At 35.5% G+C, this 6,484-nt stretch overlaps 1 pseudogene; it reads left to right on the top strand.

The window, feature by feature from the left end:
* The first annotated feature begins 5,222 nt into the window (after positions 1-5,222).
* LOC115867701 (large ribosomal subunit protein eL33 pseudogene) lies at positions 5,223-5,555 on the top strand (annotated as a pseudogene).
* The last annotated feature ends 929 nt before the right edge of the window (positions 5,556-6,484 follow it).

Here is a 6,484-nt window from a genome sequence, read left to right as displayed (position 1 = left end):
TTATAAATTGTAACGTCTGCCACGAAAATACCAGACATTTCTCATGCACTTTGGGTTCCATTTAGGATGTTAGGATTCTCTTTGTAGTTGAATTGTGAAAATATTATTTGTAGATTTATATTGAACTTTGAGTTTTGTGGAATCATATAAATCAAAATTATTTACCCCATGGCCTGACCATAGAATTTAGTGGGTATCATTTAATTTTTCAATTTTAGCCCTATATTTGACAAAAGCATGCATTTATTAATAAGTTTCCATCAGTAACAGTGATATGGTATATTTAGAATCTTTCTTCTGGATTTTTTTCTAGTCATATTTTCTTCTAGCTGTAAAACCAGACAAAATTCTAATCCAATCCCATTCTTTTATTTACAAACAGTCAAAATTTGAACATTGCTTAAACTCTCTCACTTTGTTTCCTTAATCTGTGTAATAAGCGTAATACCACCGTCATAGGCCATTATAAAGATTCAGTGACTATATATAAAATAGATAACTAATAAGGACCTACTCAATACTCTGTAATGACCTATATGGGAAAAGAATCTAAAAAAGAGTAGATACATGTATATGTAAACTGATTCACTTTGCTGTACAGAAGAAACTAACACAACATTGTAAATCAACTATACTCCAATAAAAATTAAAAAAAAATAATAATTAAAAAAGTCTTAAAATAAATAAGATACAAGGATGTAATGTATAGCATAGGGACTATAGTCAATATTTTATAATACCTTTAAATGGAGTATAATCTATAAAAATATTGAATCATTATGTTGTACACCTGAAACTAATATAATATTGTAAATAACTACACTTCAGTAAAAAATACAGTAATGTAAAAAAAAGATTCAGTGAGAGGTTATGCTCAGTAAACATTACTTCCCTTAATCTAACATTTTAAAACTTTTTTTATAATTAAATTTTTTAGAGGTAATAGTAGATTCACATGGAGTTGTAAAAAACGATACAGAAATTTCTTCTTACCTTTTAACCAATTTTCCTCAATGGAAACATTTTTCAAAATTGTAGTACAATATCACAGCCAGGATATAACATTGATAGAAGCCACAGCTCTTGTGCACATTTCCCCAGTTTTATCTGTGCTACTGTGTGTGGGTAGCGTGTGTGTGTTTAAAATTTTATTTTAAAGTAATTTTAAACTTATGAAAAGCTAAAAGAATAATACTAGGAGCATTTTTTATTTTTCCTAAATCATTTTAAGTTGCCAACCTGATACCCCATCGCCTACCAAATATATAAGTATGAATATCCAACAAACAAGGCCATTGTTCCACATAACTGCGCTGTTACCATCAAAATCAGGAATTTAACATGGGTACATTATTACCATCTAATCTACAAAGTTTATTCAAGTTTCACCATTTTCCAATAATATCCTTTCTAGAAAAGAATCCAATTCTATTCAGTTGGCACATCTGTTAAGTCCTGTTCACATTGGATCTATTCTTCCATCTTTACTTGACTTACATGATTTGACACTTTTAAAAATTGTAGGTCAGTTATTTTATAGTATGTCCCCTCAATTTGGGTTTGTCTGATTTTTCTTCATGACTAGATTCAAGTTAAGTATTTTTGGCAGGAGTATCAGAAAAGTAATACCAAATTATTCTCACTGCATTCTATCAACTGATAAGCAAATTCACTGTGTGCCATTGCTGGGGATATTAAACATTAGCACGTGATCAAATAGTTTCTTCCAGGTTTCCCCAGTTGTAAAGATCCTCTCTTTTACCTTTATAATTGATAAGCATTTTGCGCAGAAGTTCTTTGAATTTATAGAAATATCTTGTGCATCATTTAACTCTCACCAAAATGTTTTACATGCATTGATGTTTTTGGCTGAGTTACTTATTACTGTGATAACTGCCAGATGATTTTCTTATTCTGTAGTTTTCTCCTCAATTTATTAGTTGGCATTCCACTGTTACGAAAATCTTTCACCTCTGCTCATTTAGTCATTCATTCACTTATTCATGCATTCATATCTGTATGTACTGGTGGATTTCTGTTTTATTCAATTGATTATAATATGTTGCTATTACTACTTATTTTAATGCTCAAACTGTCCCAGATTTGACCAGTGCGGATATCAGGCTGGTTTGTGTATCTTTGGACATGGTTCTATCATATGGGGAACATTTCTTTATTTTCTGGTGCATCAAAATGTTCTTGTCTCATCCGTTTCTTCCCTTCCCCAGTCCAGGAATCGGAAGTTTCTCCAAGGAGATCTGGTTCCTTTTAGTGGAGAATGGCATTTATAAAGCAAGATCTGAGTGAAAGATATGCTCATTGCTACTCGAGTATCTCTGCTCCCAGGCTCTCTCAGGACAGAGCTAGGATATATATGAACTATGTTATATACAATTATATTATCTATCCCCAGATCTTCCTTCCTTCCTCCCTCCTTCCCTCCCTTCCTTCCTATCTTCCTTGCTTTTTTCTATTTGTCATCTATTGAAAACTATAAATTCACATTAATATTTCCATATCTAATCTAACATTACAGGGCTCATTCTAGTTTTCTTTTTTTCCATATTTGTGACTCCCTTTTCTATCAGCAATAAATCGGACTCAATTTTTCTCAACATAAATAACTATTTGATTATTTATCTTCATAGGTACTCAACTCATATCAAAGCTACCATCACCCTCCTCTCCACCCTCCCCATCTCTCCGCCACCGGTGTGACAAACTTCTCAAGCTGCTTACTTTCTGAATACCCTACACTAGCAACTACCACTTCACTCCTCCTCATGCATGCCATTCTCACCCCACTCAATCTTCAGTCTTTCACATAAGATGCCACTACGCACCTCCGCCTTCAGACATCTTCCTCAACTCTCTCATCCTCGAATAACCAGGCCAGGCTGCCACCAGTGCACCCAAGCCTCCAGACACTCTGGTACCTCACTCAGATTCTCAAAGCCTCCCTTAGGCACTGCCCATAACACTGTATGGATGACAGTTTTTTCACATCTTCACCTAGTAGTTTGTTGACCAAATTAGGAAGAAAGGAATGGAGGAAATGAGGAAGTAAAGGAAAAAAAGGTGCACAGAAAGAAGGAAAGGAAGGATTTTGTTTTAAATCAGGGATCTATAGACCCCTATCTTACACTATACATAAAAATCAACTAAAATGGATTAAAAACTTAAACATAAGACCTGAAACCATAAAACTCCTAAGAGAAAACACAGGGGAAAAACCTCCCTGACATTGACCTTGGCAATGATTTTTTGAATATGACACCAAAAGCTTAGGCAACGAAAGCATAAATAAACAAACTAAAAATTTCTACATAGGAAAGGAAACCATCAACAAAATGAAAAGGCAACCCATGGAATGGGAGAAAATATTTGAAAACCATAAATCTGATAAACCATATAACTGAAAACCATATATCTGATACCCAAAATATGTAAGAAACTCATACAACTCAGTAGCAAAACAAACTCAAATAAAAAATGGGCAAAAGAGCTGAATAGACATTTTTCCAGAGAAGATATACAAATTACCATTAGATATATGAAAAGGTGCTCAACATCAGTAATCATCAGAGAAATGGAAATCAAGATCATAATGAGATCTCACCTCACATCAGTTAAATAACCATTATCAAAAAGACAGAAAAGGGGCTTCCATGGTGGTGCAGTGGTTGAGAGTCCGCCTGCCGATGCAGGGGACACGGGTTCGTGCCCCGGTCCGGGAAGGTCCCACATGCCATGGAGCGGCTGGGCCCGTGAGCCATGGCCGCTGAGCCTGCGCGTCCGGAGCCTGTGCTCTGCAACGGGAGAGGCCACAACGGGGAGAGGCCCGCGTATGGCAAAAAAAAAAAAAAAAAAAGACAAAAAAGGTAACAAGTGTTAGGGAGGATGTGGAGAAAGGGGGACCCTTATATACTTTTGATGGGATTGTAAACTGGTATACCAATTATGGAAAACAGTATGGAGGTTCCTCAAAAAATTAAAAATAGAACTACCTTATGATCCAGAAATCCCTGTTCTGGGTATATACCCAATGAAAATTAAAGCAGTACCTTAATTTTATGCTCCCATATCCATTGCAGCATTATTCACAATAGCTGAAATACAAAAACAACCTAAGTGTCCATTGATGAATGATTGAGTAAAGAAGTGTTTGTATGTACATACAATGAAATACTCAGCTTTAAAAAAAGGAGATTCTGCCATTTGCGACAACATGCATGAAAATGGAAGACATTATGCTAAGTGAAATAAGCCAGAATCAGAAAGAAAAATACTGCCTGATCTCATTTATATGTGAATCTTAAAAAAGTTGAATACATAGAAACAGAGTAGAACAGTGTTCACCAAGAGCTGGGAAGTGGAGGAAATGGGGAGCTGTTGGTCAAACGGTATGATGTTTCCGTTATGTAGAATGGATAAGATCTGGAGATCTAATTACAGCATTGTAACTATAGTGAATGGTACTGGATTGTGTACTGGAAATTTTCTCAAAGAGTGGATTTCAGGTGCTCTTACAACAACAACATGTTAACTGTGTGAGGAGGTGGATATGTTAATTAACTTGAATGTAGTAATCATTTCACTATATATATGTCTATATCTCAAAACACCATGCTGTGCACCTTAAATACATACAATTTTTATTTAAAAAGAAACAAATAAAAATAAAAGTAGAATTACCTTGAGATCCAGCAATTCCACTTCTAGAATTTATCCAAAAGAACTGAAATCAGTATCCAAAAAGTTTTAGTACCCCTATGTTCATTGCAGCACTATTCACAATATTTCCAAGTTGTGGAAACAATTAAAAGTCCATTAACAGATGACTGTGTAAAGAAACTATGGAATATACATCTAATGGAGTATTATTTAGCCTTAAAAAAGACAGGAATTCTGCAATGCATGACCATATGAATGAAGCTTAAGGACAAACTAAGTGAAATAAGCCAGTTACAGAAGACAGGTATGGCTTGATACCATTTGTATGAGGTATCTATGAATAATCTCTAAATAGCTGCTGTACAATATTGTACCTAGAGTCAACAATAACATATTGTACATTTAAAAAATTTTTAAGAGGTAGGTCTCATGTTAAATGTTATTTCCATAATAAAAATTTAAATTTAAATTAAAAAAATACTTTCATTTTTCAACCATCTTGGACCCTGTGGAGGCCTGCTGGGAGCAGGACTTCTAAAACAACAAATATGTCTGGAAGGCTGTGGTCCAAGGTCATTCTTGCTGGCTATAAGCAGTGTCTGTGGAACCAGAGGGAGCACACAGGTCTCCTGAAAATTGAAGGTATATATGCTTGAGATGAAACTGAATTCTATCTAGGCAAGAGATGTGCTTATGTATACAAAGCAAAGAACAACGCAGTAATTCCTGGTGGAAAACCTAAAAAAAACAGAGTAATCTGGGGAAAGATAACTTGTGCTCATGGAAACAGTGGCATGGTTCATGCCAAATTCTGAAGCAACCTTCCTACTAAGGCCATTGGACACAGAATTCGTGTGATGCTGTACCCGTCAAAGATTTAAACTTACTGAAAAATAAATAAAAGTGTGGATTTGTTCCCTTGTAAAAAATAAAATAAAAAAATAGAACCATTCTGATCTCAGTGTCTAGCATAGGACTGTACTGATTGAATACAAGGTAATAAATATTTGATGAATAAGAAAAAATTTTTAAAAACCAATCAAGAGATTTATTTATCACCTATACCAATAGAGATATGAGAGGAAAATTGTTCTCTTTTTAACTGGCAGTGTGGTTGTGTAAGGGAGAACGAGTAGTGAAGGAAAAAGTTAATTTAGGATATTTAAAATAGGCCAAGAGTTGCCCCCTGAAAAGTTTACAGAATTGTCACAATTTGGCATTAGAGTCCACAACCACCTATAAAAATTAATAAAAAGACATCTTGATTAAAACATTGTCAGGAAGCCAGAGGGGGAGCTCTCCACCCTACAAGGATTGCAGATCCCGACAGGAAGAAGAAAGACGTCCTCTTCCGTCTGGCAAGAGCTCAGCCAATGAGAGACTGTCACAACTCAGCCAACGAAAAGCCACTATACTTGGCACTCTCAATTCCTCCAATGGACTCTTTGTTTAGTACAGCCCTCCCAACTTCCTCTTCTCTTTAAAAGAGTTCTCCTCTCCTTGCTGCAGGGGGACTTGTGAGTGGCTCACCGTTGCAATTCTTTGCTGATCCTGAATAAACCCATTTTTTGCTGGAGAAATAACTGGCAGTCTGTTTGTTTAAGGTCAACACTCCCCATTTTGTGCTTTTCTGTCTCACATATTGTGGACACCTAGCACCCTCATGGACTCTCCCCACCTTGCCTCCACCTATCAGCCAAGGATTTGAAACTCATTCTCATATTGTAAATAAGCAAAAGCCAATTTTTTTTCCTTAGATAATGAATATGCAGAGACGAGGTGCTAAGTATTCTTTATCTACCTCACATCT

Source organism: Globicephala melas, chromosome 21, assembly GCF_963455315.2.
Source record: "Globicephala melas chromosome 21, mGloMel1.2, whole genome shotgun sequence".
Taxonomy (NCBI): Eukaryota; Metazoa; Chordata; class Mammalia; order Artiodactyla; family Delphinidae; genus Globicephala; species Globicephala melas.
The sequence above is the reverse complement of the archived record's forward strand: the minus strand, read 5'-3'. Positions and strand labels throughout refer to the sequence as shown.